Raw genomic sequence first — 17,842 nt, 5'->3', positions numbered from 1 at the left:
ATTTACTCAGGAGATCTTGTCTTTTTCTACTTTCCATGTTGGTTAGATCTATGTAAGTCTCTCTTAGGGTCCTCATTGTTGTCTAAGTTCTCTCGGATTGTGGTTTGTAGGCTGGCTTCCTTTGCTTTATGTTTAAAAACCACCTACGAGCGAGTACATATGATATTTGTCTTTCTGGGTCTGGGTTACCTCATGCAATATGATATTTTCTAGCTCCATCCATTTGCCTGCAAATTTCAAGATGTTATTATTTTTTCTGCTGTGTAGTACTCCATTGTGTAAATGTACCACATTTTCCTTATCCATTCTTCGATCGAGGGCCATTTAGGTTGTTTCCAGGTTCTTAGCCAACTTTTCTTAACTTAGAGTATTCCCGTCTATTTTTTGCGTCTGGGCGTTTATCTTTATCCTATATACCTTTCTTTACTTCTTACTCTGTGGCTTGCTATGTAGTTGGGTGGTTAGCCCCCGCAATCCTCCTTCTCTTGCTCCTAGATCTCATGGCTTCATCTCCCAGCCCAGATTTCTCTTATTTAATCTGCCTGCCATCCCCCCCTTTCTACTGTCTTGCTCTTGGTCATTCAGTTCTCTATTTGATCAATCAAATGTTTGAGACAGTCAAAGTGACACAGCTTCACAGAGTTAAACAAATGCAACATAAAAGAATGCAGCACATCTTTGCATCATTAAAACAAATGTTCCACAGCATAAACAAGTGTAACACAGTTTCAAATAATATTCTACCACATGTGCTTGTCCAAGAGGAGAAAGAAGCACTCAGAAATCAAGCGAAGGCATACTCAAGAGCATGGTATGAACTTCTGTAAGATGTCATACATCATTTTAGTTTCACAATAGTCTTATTGGGATTTGGGGAGTTTTGGAAGCAATTATATTCAAATTACTCCTAAGAAAACTAAAGGAAAACTTAGGATGGCCCAGATGGGCACTTGACAGGATTACAATTGATAAGCTAACCATCTAGATCTCAGGGATGCGGGAAGGTAAAACATCTTCCTGGTAGGCAAGGTTCTTAGAGAGTGTCTGGAAAAATGAATGAAACCCTGTCCACATTTCCACTTTAAGCCTGGTTTTGCTGCTTTTTCAATATACAGTAACTCTATGGACTCTAGTCTGGCAACCTTCACAACAAATGGTGCTGGAGTTCTTGCTTCTTGGTTAATGAAAGTCTCTACGCTAGACTTGGGGATGAGAGGCATTTTTTTCTCTCCGGGTCCCCATAATTTTCCCTGTCTTTCTACCCTGACTTATCAGTATTTGCTCATCTATATTAGTGCTCTAGGCAGAACACTGTTCTTTTCAACAGCATTGTAGAACACACAAATAATGCCGTCATGTTCCTATACAAGCCACATTCCTTTGTCTCTAATGGCAGGCTTTAGAAAGAAACACAAGAAAATGTAACAAGGAAGACTTCACTATAGACTGACGATTTTGTTTTGTTTTGTTTTCTGCTGTGTTTGGGTTCTGGCCACACACAAAAAAATTCTTGAGCTCAGACTGTGTTTTCCTGCACCTGGTAGGAGGTGATGAACATCCAGAGAAGCCAAGGGAGACATTGCAACTTCTAAAAGGTTCAGCACTCAGCAAGACCTGGGAGCTTCTGTTTATTATTGAAAAGCAGGACTTTGTTTAGTGCTCTAAAAATTGTGTAGATGAATCCAATTTCACTGTAATTTTTTAAAAAATAGCTTGCTGTGTTTATCTAAAATTGCAGTTGGAGAAATAGGAAGTAACATAATGGTCTCTAGTGATAAAATAACAATAATACATAGACCAAGAATTTTTAAACCTCATACAATCAAAACACCAAAAAAAATCCTAACCCTCAAAATTAATGTTTTTCCACTAGACATGGTGGGGCACGCCTTTAATCTCAGCACTTGGAAGGCAGAGGCAGGTGGATCTCTGTGGGTTCAAGGCCAGCCTGGTCTACAGAGTGAGTTCCAGGACAGCCAGGGCTACACAGAGAAACCCTGTCTTGAAAAACCAAAGTAATAATGATATTACTACTATATTAATAAAACTGATATTTTTCCAAGTCTTGAATTCATTGCAAGGCATCAGCTACGACGATGGTGTTCCAGGCTGAAGGCACCTCATTACCACTATTCACATACTGATGGGTGGGGTTTTCAAGGCAGCGCTTAACCAGGAGAAATTACCTTAAGTCGGAGAATCACTGGATGCCTTGATCTGGAGCTAAGTCTTCTCCTGTGTATTTTCCCACCCATAGATTCCGCTTTTGTTTATTTTCTCCCAGGTATATTTGATTCATGACTGACAAGTCACATGTACCCCAGAAGAGCTATGAATGCAGGCTAATACAGAATTCTAAACTGATGTAAACAATTTTTTTTGTGTGTGATTTGATTGCATGGTTCCCAAGCATGAATTCTAGGGGTGATAACATGGTGCAAAACTGCCAAAAGGTTGCACGTGCCTGCTAGACTTTTCCCAACATGTTTTCCTTACCAGCTTGGGCTTGGAAACCATTTCCTCTAGGCTGAGTACCACTCATTTCCCCCAGAAAGTGTACTTCCACAAGAGCTTTTACCAATATCTGATACTCCGAGACTCATTCTATTTGGCCCTGGACACAAACAATAAAGCCCATTGCTGGCTGGAGAATAAACTGTGGGAACTGGCATATTTTCCAATATGAGGTCATTGAGAACGCTGTTGGCAGTGGTCCGCCATATCCCCCAGACCTTTCCTTTGGAGGCCAGATGAAGGCAATGATCTCTAACAAATGCACCATTAGGCAAGACCTACATCTAAAAGCTTTGTTGATTCAGACACTTCGTAATTAAGTCGTGGGCCAGTGAGCAAATTATTTGCAATCAAACGTGTCCCTGATCAGCAATTAGATGGGCAAACACATGACCTCACTGTCTCCACCAAAGGATGATTATGTAACAGTCTCTGGTCTTCAGATATTATGGTTATTTGCCAACTTTTGATCCCAGGGAATCACGCTGTGATTCTGGAAACCAGAGGCTTGGGACAGAAAACCCTTCTTTTGGATGTCTGATGTCTTGTCTCTGATTACTTGTGTAGTGGGAACCCCACCGATGGATGTCCAGACACAAGGTAGTTGTGTCATAGGGATGCAGCAACTCTGAAGAATGACTGAGAAATAGCAATGGCATGTTAAAAGAACAACACTTTTAAAAATATTTTTACTAATTAATTTAATTTTCAAAAGGATCCTTTCTCATTTTACATACCTATTCCAGTCCCACTCCCTCCTCCCCTCCCTGCTTCCCTCACCTTCCTCCCACCCCAGCCCCATCCACTCCTCAGAGAGGGTAAAGCCTCCATGGGAAGTCAACAAATGTAGCACATTGCTTGAGGCGGGCCCAAGTCCCTCCCCTCTATATTTAGGCTGAGCAAGGTATCCCTCCAAAAAGAATGGGCTCTAAAAAGCCAGTACAAGCACTAGGGATAAATCCTGATCTCACTGCCAGTGGCTGCAAAGACTGCCCCAACCATACGTCTATCACCCACATTCAGAGGGCCTAGTTTAGTGCTATGCAGGGTCCTTCTGCCGTCAGTTCAGAGTCACTGAGCTCCTACTAGCTCAGATCAGTTGTTTCTGTGGGTATCACCATCATGGTCTTTACCCCTTTGCTCATATTATCGCTCCTCCCTCTCTTGGACTGGTCTCCAGAAGCTCTGCCCAGTGTTTAGCTGTGGATCTCTGGGTCTGCCTTCATCAGTTGCTGGATGAAGGTTCTATGATGACAAGTAAGGCAGTCGTCAATCCGATTACAGGGTAATGTCAGCTCAGGCACCCTCTCTACTATTGCTTAGGGCCTTAGCTGGGTCATCCTTGTGGATTCCTGGTAATTTCTCTAGTGCCAGGTTTCATGCTAGCCCCATAACGGCTCCCTCAATCAAGATATCTCTTTCCTTGCTCTCCCTCTCCGTCCTTCCCCCATCTTGACCATCAAGTTTCCTCATGTTCTCTTCCTCTCCCACTTCTCTCCTCTCCTTCCGCTTCTGCCCTCCCTTCTCCTCCTCCCCCATGCTTCCAATTTTCTCAGGAGATCTTGTCTATTTCCCCTTCCCCGGGGAAATTCATGTATGTCTCTCTTTAGGTTCTCCTTGTTCTCCGGCTTCTCTGGGGTCGTGGACTATAGGGTGATTATCCTTTGTTTTACATCTAATATCCACTTATGAGTAAATACATACCGAGTTTTTCTTTCTGGGTCTGGGTTACATCACTCAGGTTGACTTATTCTAGTTCTATTCATTTGCCTGCAAAATTCAAGATGTCATTATTTTTTTTACCACCAAGAAGTACTCTAATGTGTAAATGTACCACATTTTTTTCATCTATTCTTCGGTTGAGGAGCATCTAGGTTTTTCCAGGTTCTGACTATTACAAATAATGCTGCTATGAACATAGTTGAACAAATGTTCTTGTAGTATAATTGAGTATCCTTTGGGTATACACCCAAGAGTGGAATTGCTGGGTCCTGAAGTAGGTTGATTCTCAATTTTTCTGAGAAATTGTCATACTGATTTTGAAAGTGGCTATACATGTTTGCACTCCCGCCAGCGATGGAGGACTGTTCCCCTTTCCTCTTCAGAATAAGCTGTCATCGGTGTTTTTTAACTGAGCCATTCTGACAGGAAAGCACCAGATTTTTAGGTTGAAGTTTGCTTGCTGAAGAAGAAGCAGTAAGAAAAAGGCAAGTTACATGTGCTAGCCATGGCTGTAATTGGGAAGGCAGAGAGGCAGGTAGGCTGTTCTGTTTGAAGCCAAGCCTTATCTAAACAATAAGATTTAGGCCAGCCAGAACTACATGGTGAGACCCTGCCAAAGAAAGAGAGTATGAGAGAAAGACAAAGAAAAAGAAAAAAGAGGCGGAGAAAAAAGGAGGAGATGGAAGAACGGATGAGATGGGAAAGGTCAGAGAGAGAGAATGACTAGCTCCTAGAGTCAGGGTTTTGGCTCATTAACTAAGATGCAATAGCTTCCTTTCAGGGTAGGAGAGTAGGAAAGCCTGTCTGTTTTGTACACCATTGAACACTCATCATCTATTTTTCTCCTGAAGGATAAGGAGGAGTCCGGAGAGCTTCCAAGTACAGGTCGTGAAGCCAAAAGAGGACTAGAGGATAATCTGTCTTGGGGGGTGACCTGGGACATCTAAATGTCACGTCGTCTAGAGGCACATGTGACCTGGAACTGCCCTGGGGTGACTCAGGCACCAGTCTTTCCGTAATCCTTTATTTGTGCTCATTACTCCAGTGTGATGAGCACCGAGAAATCGTGCGCCAGCTGCTCTCAGCACCCGGTGGGTCAGTGTGGAGCAGAGCGGAGCTTTTCAGCTCACTGGGCTGTGCTGACCGAAAAGAGCAACAATCACTTAAAAATGGCCGCCCATGTTCTCACAACTTTACGTGCAGCACGACCAGTAGCTTTTGAAAGAGTCCATCTGGGGAAGGAAGAAGCTAAGGTGCTTACACACCAACTCCAACCCTTTGATTGAGGGCTCCCTTTTACACCAGGCAAAGTGTGCTTTGCAGAACTGGGAAAGCTCCTTAGGCAAATGCATGTGCAGTGTGCTGACTGGTTGGTAGCTGGATCATCTGTGCTTGGAATACAGAAGCCAGGAGAATATGGAGGAGCCATAAAGCCCAATTAGACCACTATGCATTATGGACTGAAAATACAAGGTTCATTATTGTATTGTAGCAAAACACATTCTTCACTCAGATGTACCTAGCTAAATTTATACTATAGGAGCACATTGTGCATTTCTGTTTCAAGGAAGTAAAGTAAATCATTTCTTCTGTTTTCCTGTTATGAATTCTTGAGGGGCATAGCACCTGCTGGTCAGGGAAAAGGCACACCCAAGATTTTATTTCCATAGGTGTCTGTTTTGAAATGGTTCTGGTGATGAAAACAATTTAAAAACTAAAACTTCTACAGAATATCCTGCATCACCTAATCTCACCAACATCTCTGTCTTCTATATTTTCCAAACTACATTTTCATCTTCATAATACAGAGATAAAGTCATGGAAGTGACTATCATCTATGGGTTATATGCATTTAAAGATAATATTATAGAATGTTACAAGCTCTCTAGATGTAATTAAGATACAGAATTATAACTGCTATGAAGATTTTTTATTTTTAAAAATGGATGTGTCACTAGACATGCAGTTGATGAGACACAAACGTTTTCTTCCAATACAAACAGCATGTTTTCATCTATCAGGATGATTTGAAAACTGCAATAAAAATAACTCAAGAAACTAGACATTAAAACTCTAATTAACCCAATTAAAAAATGGGGTACTGAACTGAACAGAGAATTCTCAACAGAAGAAGTTCGAATGGCCAAAAGACACTTAAGGTCATGCTGAACCTCCTTAGCGATCAGGGAAATGTAAATCAAAACAACTCTGAGATACTATCTTACACCTGTCAGAATGCCTAAAATCAAAAACACCAATGACAGCCTATGCTGGAGAGGATATGAAGTAAGGGGAACACTCATCCATTGTTGGTGGGAATGCAAACTTGTGCAGCCACTGTGGAAATCAGTGGGGCGGTTTCTCAGGAAACTGGGAGTCAACCTACCTCAGGACCCAGCAATTCCACTCTTGGGAATATACCCAAAAGATGCCCTAACATACTACAAAAGCATTTGTTCAACTATGTTCATAGCAGCACTATTTGTAATAGCCAGAACCTGGAAACAACCTAGGTACCCCTCAATAGAAGAATGGTTAAAGAAGGTGTGGAACATATACACATTAGAGTTTGACTCAGCGGTAAAAAAAAAAAAATGACATCTTGAATTTTGCATGCAAATGGATGGAAATAGAAAACGCTTTACTGAGTGAGGCAACCCAGACCCAAAAAGAGGAATATGGTATGTACTCACTCATAAGTGGATTCTAGCCATAATTAAAGGACATTGAGCCTATAATTCATGATCCTAGAGAAGCTAAATAAGAAGGTGAACCCAAAGAAAATCATATAGTTATCCTCCTGGATATTGGAAGTAGACAAGACTGCCAGACAAAACTTGGGTGCACGGGGGTGTGGGGGAGTGGATGTAAGGGGAGATGGGTAGAGAGAAGGGAGAAGCGGAGGATCCAGGAGAGCTTGGGAGAATGGGATGGGTGGGATGGAAGAAGGGTGGATATGGGAGCAGGGAAGTAAATATCTTTATTAAGGGAGCCATTTTAGGGTTTGCAAGAGATTTTACTCTAGAGGGATTCCCAGGTCCAAGGAGAGGTCCCCAGATTGTTCCTTGGGCAGCAGAGGAGAGGGTGCCTGAACTGGCCTTCTCCCATAGCCACACTGATGAATATCTTGCATATCCCCATAGAACCTTCATCTGGTGATGGATGGAGATAGAGACAGAGACCCACATTGGAGCACTGGACTTAGCTCCCAAGGTCCAAATAAGGAGCACAAGGAGGGAGAACATGAGCAAGGAAGTCAGGACCACGAGGGGTGCATCCACCCACTGAGATGGTGGGACTGATCTAATGGGAGCTCACCAAGGCCAGCTGGACTGGGAGTGATGGAGCATGTGATCAAACTGGACACTCTGAATGTGGCTGGCAATGAATGCTGACTGAGAAGCCAAGGACAATGGCACTGGGTTTTGATTCTGCTGCATGGACTGACTTTGTGGGAGCCTGGTTTGTTTGGATGCTCACCTTTATAGACCTGGATGGAGGGGAGAGGACCTTGGACTTCCCACGGGACAAGGAACCCTGACTGCTCTTAGGAATAGAGAGGGAAGGGAAGATGGGGAGGGGGAGGGAAAAGGGAGGTGGGGAGGAGGTGGAAATTTTTAATAAAGAAAGAAAGAAAGAAAGAAAGAAAGAAGGAGTGAAAGAAAGAAAGAAAGAAAACTGCAATAAAGCATCCTCCTGGCAGCCCATGGTCTCAAAGCCTCTCAGCCTGTCCTCCACTCTTATTTGTGTAAACCATTCCGAAACTGTACATACTTTGGAGCCCAATATGAAAGTATCCTTGGATAAACTGATGGGAAGAAGGAAAGTGTAAGAAGACTTGAGCATCATGTGCAATCGATGCAAGTGGGAAGAGAGCCAAATGGCAGCCTGATGGGTTTTGTGCGGTAAATAGCAAATGAGGTAACAATGCCACAAAGGACTTCAGACATGGAACAATCAGCAATGGAAATGTGGTTGAGTAGATTCTTCCGTGGAAATGTGGTTGAGTAGATTCTTCCGTGATGCCCTGGGAAGCTTCAAGGTCACAGGAAGGCATAGCAAGGCTTTTCAGTTGAGTGACTACCATGCTCTGTTGGGAGGGGGGAGAAGGGACCATGGGAAAGGTAGAAGGTAGTTTCACATCTGTAAAATTTGAAATTCATATCTAGTCTAATAGAGCTAACTGTACCCCAGCATGCATTTTCCTCTTACTTTTCAGTACTACAGCCCATGAAGTTTTCTTCTTAATAAATGTTTTAATTGAAATAGAATTATATTACTTTCTTTTTCCTTCTTCCTGTGGCGGACCCCTTGACCAGCAAGGAAGAATGACCATGAGTCGAGGATTCTTCTCACATCACACTTTATTGGAGCCTCTTGGTTGAAGGGAGAGCGGAAGGTGGGCGAGAGAGAGAGGGCGAGAGAGAGAGAGGGGCGAGAGAGAGAGAGAGAGAGAGAGAGAGAGAGAGAGAGGGCCAAGCGGCATCTGCTTATATAGGTTGAAGGGACTCGGGTACTGTCCTGATTGGTGAATACCAGTCTGCTGATGCCCGAAGCCTCGGGATTGGCCAGGGACAAGGCTCAATTGCGCATGTACAGGCAAAGGGTGCTCAGCCCCACGCGGCAATGCCAAATAAGGACTTGTTTACCTCCAAGCTGCAGGACCGCCAGAGCCATCTTGTAATGGCGATAATCGGACGGCTCCCTACATTTTCCAATCCTTTCCAGTTACCCTCCTTCAAACCCTTTCCATGCCCCCACTCTGAAATTCACAGCCTCTTTTTCTTTGATTGTATTTGTTATGTACATATGCAGATATACATACATATATATATGTATGTATATATATATCTTGCTGAGTCCATTTGTGTTGTTTGTGTGCATATGGTTTCAAGGCTGATGACTCTCCATTGGACAACCATTAAAGGCTCATCCCTGGGAGAGGCTAATTCTCTTTCTCCCAGCAGTCAATATTTGCCTGTAGTTGCCTAGGGTGTGGACTCTGAAAATTTCTCTGTTCCATGTTAACATGTCCATCAATAGTGCCACTATTCTGGTCTTTTTTATGCACTCATTCCTAGGAGAGTTTGTTTCCCAGCAGACATCCTGGTATTCTAGCACTTATACTCTTCCGTCTCCTCTTCAGAGATGCTCTTTCAGCCGGAGATGAAGGATATGTGAAGATGATGAGGTTGGCGTTCCCCTGCTCTGTTGATCTCTTGGATTGTGTCTGCTTGTGATTTTCTGTGTTGCTCTTCATTTGCTGCAAAGAGAAACTCCTCCTATGAGGGGTGGTAGCTACATTTCTCTACGTAACCCATGATTTTAGTCACAGTCACACCATTTGCAGCTTGAGATAGGCTGGGAATAAATTTTGGCAAATTTGTTAGGTCAAAACAGCAGTTACAATGTTTCTGGTAAGTAATAACTGCACCAGGAATGGCCACTTTGCAGCATAAAGTATGAGTTGAAGGTTAATAGAAGCCTATGCCCAGAGGCTCACAATACTAGTTTAGATTATTGGAGTTTTTGTGACAGGTAAACCTTGTCTTTAGTGGAAATGTTATTCTTCACGGTAAGTGGATGAAGGAGAGGTTCTGTACTGTAAGAAACATCTCTGCAAATACCTTCAGTACTTCTTCAGGTTTCCTTCTTGCTCTCATCAGTGAAAGTTCGCTGTGAGCCTCTATGGGTTATCATTAAATGTGGCTACCAGGAAAGGGGAAACACATATATCTTATGGGAATTACTGCATATTGGCTCCAAGATAACCCTTATTCTTAATAACCCAGGAAGTTACAGTTGTATGGGGAGAAAAGATAAGTGAAGATTTGAGGAACCTGTGAAACCCAGAATCTACAGCCCACATTCTTTCCGTACTTTCAGAAATTGGCTGTGGCAAGATTACAGTTTTCAAAAGTGATTTTCAGTGCTGTTCTTTTCTTTTTCAGCTGGACATTTTTTAAATGTGATCTAGTGACTCCTCAGTGTGCTCATGAGAGAAAGAATCTGCTTTTTCACCCATTTGAATCTGAATGATCCCTGAGATTGCTATAATCAATAAAACAAGTGAAACCATGTTTCTTCTGGGCCAAGCAGTACCTGATTCTGGAATCATGGAAGGATGCCATCCTAAGAAGAGTAACTACCCTGAAAGTACCATGCTATGAGAAACCCAAGTCATGTGGAGAAACTCTAGTATATGTGATGTAGTGCTGATGATGAGATAAATTTGACTAATTACTTTGCATTTGAGGCCAGACTTTCCGATATAGATTATTTGGCTGATATTTTTCATAACTTGAATAAATTAAAGCTTCAGTTTCCAACTTTTTCTTGTTTTTTTTTCTTCTTGTTGTTTATTTTTTGAATCAGGGTTTCTCTGTGTAGCCTTGGCTGTTCCTGAACTCACTCTGTAGAATTTATAGAATTCTACTTGTCTCTGCCTCCCAAATGCTGGGATTAAAGGTGTGCAACACCACTGCCTGGTTCGGTTCCCAATTTTTGATTAAAATATAATGTAAACATTTATTGAAACAAAAGTAGTAAATATATTATGGTGATATATAGTTAACAGAAAGAATTTGATAGGCTTCTTAAGTATATCAGGCTAAACACGATGCCTGTTGGGAGAAAGTCTAACAAGTAAAAGTGATGGCTATGTGATAATACCTTTTTATTTGCTATTGAAATGTAGAAAATAAATGATGAAAAAACAGGTAAACGCTTATTTCCCAAGCCATACAATTCTAGTTCTTCATTTTCAATAAAATTGAATAATCTATAAGCTTAGCGTTGATACAACATTAAAAGTACTATTCATCGAGGCCATTGTGATGGCTCAGTGATGAAGAACCTCTCTCCACTAGGGACCCACAGCTGCCACACTAGGCTGGGACTCACGTGGGTGACTTTTATCTTCCTTCCTGTCTTCCGTTCCAGTCTCTCCAGATTTACTCTTAGTACTTTGCATCCTGCCTACTGAGGCCATCCTTCTAGCCTTCTTCTATCCTCTTGGAATTTGTCTTCTTAGTGTAGACCTATGGTCTCCTAGATTTTTTTCTCCATGACCTTCCTCAGCCTTTCCTTCTAGCCCACTTTCGTTTCTTTGTCACTCCTCGCCAACTTGCAGAAACTAAGGACCTTACAGCTATCACACTTGGCTAGAAGTCAGACTGGGCAATGGCAACCAAAGAATGGAACATACACTCAACAAAGATGAGATCACATAAATACACCAAAGAACACTCCCAACATCATAACTCCAGATGCACAACTCTAGATCCCCGTGCAAAAACACAAACATGAACAATCCAGACAGTGTGCCTCTTCCAGAAGTCAGCAACCCTATTGCCAACCATCACCTCTGCCCCCCCCATGAAAAGCAATTTACCCAGAACACAAGACAATGCTTTCAAAATAGCAGCTGTGAATACGTTCAAAGATGTTAAAGAGAATATGAATGAATTCTTAATGAAAACTGTGAAAACACAGACAGTGGAATGAAATACTGAAAATAATTCAAGAAATGAAAGAGAAATTTAACAAGGAAATAGAATCACCAAGGAAAACTCATACTGGAATAAAACCAGGAATAAAAAATTTAGGAATTAGAATAAAAACCTCACCAACAGAGTATAAGACACAGATAAGTGACTCTCAGGTGTTTAATATAAGGCAGAATGAATACATACCTCAGTAAAGTAAAATGATAAATCTAAAATAACCAAGGCAGAAAACACCCAGGAAATCTATGAAAAGATTAAATCTACAAATGATAGAAATGGAGGAAGGAGAAGAAACTCAGGTCAAAGGCATAGAAATATTTTCAACAAAATCATAGAAGGACATTTGTGCTCAAGTAGACACAGGAATAAATAATTCCAGAAACAGTTATAATCAAATGAGGTAGAAAAACAAACCATAACAATAAAATAACAATTAGTAAGCACTGTTCATCAATAAGTCTAAATAGCAATAATTTCTGTTTCCCAATAAAAAGACACAGACAGACATATTGGATTAGAAAATAATACCCATATTTCTACTGCATCCATGAAAAACATAACACTCTGATCAAGGATAGACATCACTTCAGGGTGAAATAGTAGAAAAATGTATTCCAAGGAAATGGAACCAAGAAGCAAGCTAGCCAGCTGGTATAGCCATTTTAATATCTGGGCAAACAGATTTCAGACCAAAACTAATCAATCTTAAGAGACAGGGAAGGATATCATATACTCATTAGAAGAAAAATCCACCAGGAATATATTATAATTCTAAGCATTTATGTATTAACACAAGGGCACCTAAGTTCATAAAATAAACACTGCTACAATCAAAATCACCTAGTAACCCTTACACAGGGATAGTGGGTGATTTTACAATCCGAGACACTGAGAAGAGAAAGTGGTTATATATTCCAGCCAGAACCAAGAAATCATTCTAACTGATGCCTACTGGGAAATGAAATCAGTTTTTCCAGTGGAGCGTCACTGCATATATCAACCATACTCCAGGGCAGGCCCATGCCCAACGCTAGTTGGCCAACATAAAATAGATTTCATTTTTTGTTTAACATTTATTTTATTTTGGTATATTTTCTTACTGACTTTCTTTCTTTCTATTTTCTTTTTCAATTTTGTCTGTGCCTTAGGGTTTCTATTACTGTAATGAAACATGATGACCAAAAAAGCAAGTTGGAGAGGGAAGGGTTTATTAGGCTTACACTTCAGCATTGCTGTTCATCACTGAAGGAAGTCAGGACAGGAACTCAAACAGAACAGGATCCCATAGGCAGGAGCTGATGCAGAGGCTGTGGAGGGATGCTGCTTACTGGCTTGCTCCTCATGGCTTGCTAATCCCACCTTCTTATAGAACCCAGGACCAACAGCCCAGGGATGGCACTACCCACCGTGTCCTGGGCCCTCCTTCATTGGTCACTAAATGAGAAAATGCCTTACAGACGGGTCTTGAGGCATTTCCTCAATTGAGGCTACTTGCTTTGATGACTCTAGCTTGTGTCAAGTTGACACACAAAACCAACCAGCACAGCCAGTTTTGAGTTTTTTGTTTGTTGTTTTTACTCTGTTTTGAGAGAGAGAAAAAGAAAGTTGGGTGGGTAGGAAGTTGGAGAGGATCTGAGAGGAGTTGGGAGAGGTGAATATGAATGAAGAATATGATCAAAATATATTGTATGAAAATGTTTAATAAAATAAAAGAATAAACTATCTCTAATTCCATTCTAACAATATGGCTCAGTGTATAAAGGTACCTGCAACCAGGCCCGGAGACCTGAGTTCAACTTCCTGGTACCTACATTGTGGAAGAGAACCAACTCCTGAATGTTGTCCTCTAACTTACACACATTCCATGGTACCTGCAGCATGCCAAACAAAACAAAAATGTAACAAACATATAAAATAATTGTAAAAAGTCTTTGTCAATAGATCACGATGTAACATTTAGCATACGTTTGGAGAATATTGAGCAAATCGAGCAACATTGGTATAACAAAACATGTCCATTTTAAGTACATATTTATGTGGTCAAGTTTCTTGGTGTGGACAGCTTTAATCATGAAAACAAAGAATAAATGTTGCACTATTGTGAGTTTATTACGCAACGGCTGTGTCTTGCTGTAGTCTTCTATAACCCCCAGCTCTTGCAGTCTTTTCACCCCCTCTTTCACGATGATCTCTGGGCACATCTTTACCACAGTTTCTCTCCTCTGGGCATAAAATTCTATGGCTTGAGATAAAGAAATTAAAGTTCAAAATGCCTCAGAAGTTAAGAGCACAAGCTGTTCTTTCAGCAGATCTGGGTTCTAGTATCAGTACCCAAATGGTGACTTACAACTATTTGTAACTACAGTTTTAGGGGATCCAATGTCCTCTTCCGGCCTCTGTGGGCACCAGACATGCATGTTGTACACAGACATTCATGTAGACAAACCACATACACAAAATAATAAAGTTCAAAAATATATACTTATTAAGATTAAGAAGGAGCTTGTTTATCCATTCTTTAAAATGGATCAATTCTTTATGGGTGTTGTTGATGCCTAGATTTAAGAATATCATGGACGACTGGAGAGATGGCTCAATGGTTAAGAGCGCTGGTTTCTCTCCTAAAGGACCCAGGCTTGGTTCCCAGTACCCACATCAGGGGGCTCACAGCTCCAAAGGATCTGAGGCCCTCTTCTGAGCTCAGTGTGCTAATTCACTCACACAGACATGACACATACACATAAAAAATGCCATGGAGGGGTTAGAATGATGGCTCAGTGGCTGAGAACACTTACTGCTCTTCCAGAGGTCCTGAGTTCAAGTCCCAGAACCCACAATCTTATTTATATGCATAGTCTCATGGGCTCCGATGTCCCCTTGAGTGCATCCATGTAGACAAAGCACTCACATACATAAATAAGTGTATCTTTAAAAATATCATGACAATGAGGTTAGTAATGCAGATAAAACACAAAACTGATTGTATCTGTATCTGCTTCTGTTGTAGACAGCACAAACCTTTGAGAAAATATTCTTTTAGTACTTAAAAACATGAACCATTCAGTAAAGAAGTAGCTCATATTACCAAAGAAAAATGTTCCAGCATATATCCTCGTTTTAAATATTTTCATTCTTCTGGTTGATGTAAACAAGATTATCAACTAATAGCCATGTCGGACTGCAGACACTAAGATAGAGATGAACAACTTCCTGGCCCTTGGTTACTCGGGAAGAACTAATTTCCTCCCTGGTTTTGTGATATTGCGATTTGTAAGGAGTGACTGAAGCCCCGAGAGTGTCCTGAGTGAGTATGTGCTGCTGATATACCATGTCATAGACCCCCAGGCTCCAGACCCATTGGAAAATGGCAAAGCCACCTCCCAGTCCAAGTTTGAATTTTGATAGTATGTGCAGAAAATGGCCACAATAGCTTTCTTCCCCTGGACATTTGCGGCCTACACACTGCTAGCCTGGAGAACGCTCTTACCAAGATCAGGTAAACCTGGTTCCTTGATCGAGCTATGAACCATAAACCCTGACTGCTTGTTAATTTTGTGTAACAACTCCACCTTTGTTCAGTAGTGTGCAATAACCCATATCTCTGTCAACTGTAAGTAAGAAACCCTCTGAGCTTGGAGAGCCCAGTCCACCTGACCCCAGATTTTCTCTGTGTGTGTTTCTGCTTTTTCTTCATTCTTTGGTTGCCCCTAGTCGGGCCAACTCCCTGGGAGTTGTACAAGGATGCAGCAGTCAGTAAATTGCAATCCGGTGTCCAGTAGAAGAAAAAAAAAATCAACAAAAGCAATCTCTAAAAATCAATTGACTCTATGATATTGATAATGAAAAGTACTGCATATTTTATTAGTAGTTACAAATTGTTCGTTAAATATCCCTTTATCTTGGTAAATGTATATCTTCTCTGGGACATTGTTGCTAAACGCTTACCAGCATGACTCCAAAGCCAGACAAGGTGGGCCTGATGGTAAAGAGAGCATAGGCAAAGGAGGAGCTGGTGAGATGGTACAGCAGATAAAGGTGCTTAACTGTTTAGCAAAATATCCACGGGCAATGAGACCCAAAGTTATTCGATGATAATAACACCTAGATTATACTTAAATCCCCTTTACAAATTCATGCCTTTCAATCATCCTTGCAACAGTCATAGCTTTGTGTGTCGTATCACATCATGGCTGACCAGTCACAATAATTTCTCATGTTCATTAGCATTTTCCTTTGCCGAATCCAAAGGCTTTGCAGAAAGGAAGGCTGCTTAAGTTGTTGCGTCATAACTCCTGCTTGGAGAGCCAACCGCTCTTTGTTCTAGAGCAGATTGGCCAACCTGCTTGATAACATTTCTCATCTGTCAACTTTTGATTTATAGTCCTCAATCAAAGTCAATGCCATTAAAATTGTTTGTTCATTGGTAATTAATAGCTCAAAACTGCTCTAGCGGTTACATTAGTTTAAACAATAGTCTTCTGTTGCTGCCTTAAAAATTATTAAAAATGTAGCCATTTAAAGTTCTCTGTTCAAGTTTGGACTTGGGAGACAGTTCAGTCATAAGGGTTTGTTTTGTGTGTGCAAGCCTGAGGACTTGAGGTGAGTCTTCAGAACTCATGTTTTTACCCTTTTTAGGCCAGAGGTGTTGGAGTGTTCTTACAAACCCAGCATTGGAGAGACAGAGTCAGACAGAACCCCAGGCTTCTCTGGCAAGCATACCTGTCTTAATTGGTGAGTTTTGTGTCCCAGTGAGATAGACTATCTTAAAAAATTAAGGTGAACAGCTCCCAAGGAATGACACCAAAGTAGACCTCTGGCCTCCACATCAAGAGCACACATACTGGCTCAGGGGCTAGGAGCGCCTAACGCTCTGCTCTAGTGCCAGAGGACCCGGGTTCGAATCACCGCCTGGTGATAATGATAATCGATAAATCGATATTTCATTATCAATAAATCGGAAAAAAAGAGCACACATACCGATTGAGCTCCATAGAGACAGCTCCGGGGCAAGCGACAGCCGGACGGGCACTGGGCGACTCTGTGCCTTGCGGACGAAAATCAACTAAACACAGGCAAAGGAGATCCTAAGAAGCCGGGAGGTAAAATGTCCTCATATGCATTCTTTGTGCAAACTTGCGGGGAGGAACACAAGAAGAAGCACCCGGATGCTTCTGTCAAGTGCTCAGAGTTCTCCAAGAAGTGCTCAGAAAGGTGGAATACCATGTCTGCTAAAGAAAAGGGGAAACTTGAAGACATGGCCAAGGCTGACAAGGCTCCTTATGAAAGAGAAATGAAAGCCTACATTCCCCAGGGGAGACCAAAAAGAAGTTCAAGGACCCCAATGCACCCAAAAGGCCTCCTTTGGCCTTCTTCTTGTTCTGTTCTGAGTATCACCCCAAAATCAAAGGAGAACACCCTGGCTTATCCATTGGTGATGTTGCAAAGAAACTGGGAGAGTTGGGGACCAACACTGCTGCAGACGACAAGCAGCCCTACGAAGAGAAGGCTGCCGAGCTGAAGGAGTACGAAAAGGATATTGCTGCTTACAGAGCTAAAGGAAAGCCCGATGCAGTGAAAAACGGGGTGGTCAAGGCGGAAAAGAGCAAGAAAAAAAAGGAAGAGGAAAATGATGAGGAGGACGAAGAGGATGAAGAGGAGGAGGAAGAAGAGGAAGACAAAGTGAGGAAGAAAATGAGGATGATGAGAAAGTTGGTTCTAGTGCAGTTTTTTGTCTATAAAGCATTTAACCCCCCTGTACATAACTCACTCCTTTTAACGAAAAAAATTGAGATGTAAGGCTGTGTAAGATTTGTTTTTGAACTGTCCAGTGTCTTTTTTATATAATTAACACACTACTGAATGTGTCTTTAGATAGCCCTGTCCTGGTGGTATTTTCAATAGCCACTAACCTTGCCTGGTACAGTCTGGGGGTTGTAAATTGGCATGAAAATTTAAAGCAGGTTCTTGGTGCACAGAACAAATTAGTTATATGGGAACGGTAGCTATTTTGTTTTTTGTTTTGTTTTGTTCTTGTTTTTGTTTTCTCTTCAGTTGTCTCTGATGCAGCTTATACAAAGATAATTGTTGGTCTGTTAGCT

The 17,842-nt window shown here is 41.5% G+C and overlaps 1 pseudogene; it reads left to right on the top strand.

The window, feature by feature from the left end:
• The first annotated feature begins 15,693 nt into the window (after positions 1-15,693).
• Positions 15,694-17,482, top strand: LOC125404617 (high mobility group protein B1 pseudogene; annotated as a pseudogene).
• Positions 17,483-17,842: the final 360 nt, after the last annotated feature.

Source organism: Myodes glareolus, chromosome X (genome assembly GCF_982192425.1).
Source record: "Myodes glareolus chromosome X, mMyoGla1.1, whole genome shotgun sequence".
In the NCBI taxonomy this organism is placed as follows: domain Eukaryota; kingdom Metazoa; phylum Chordata; class Mammalia; order Rodentia; family Cricetidae; genus Myodes; species Myodes glareolus.
The sequence above is the reverse complement of the archived record's forward strand: the minus strand, read 5'-3'. Positions and strand labels throughout refer to the sequence as shown.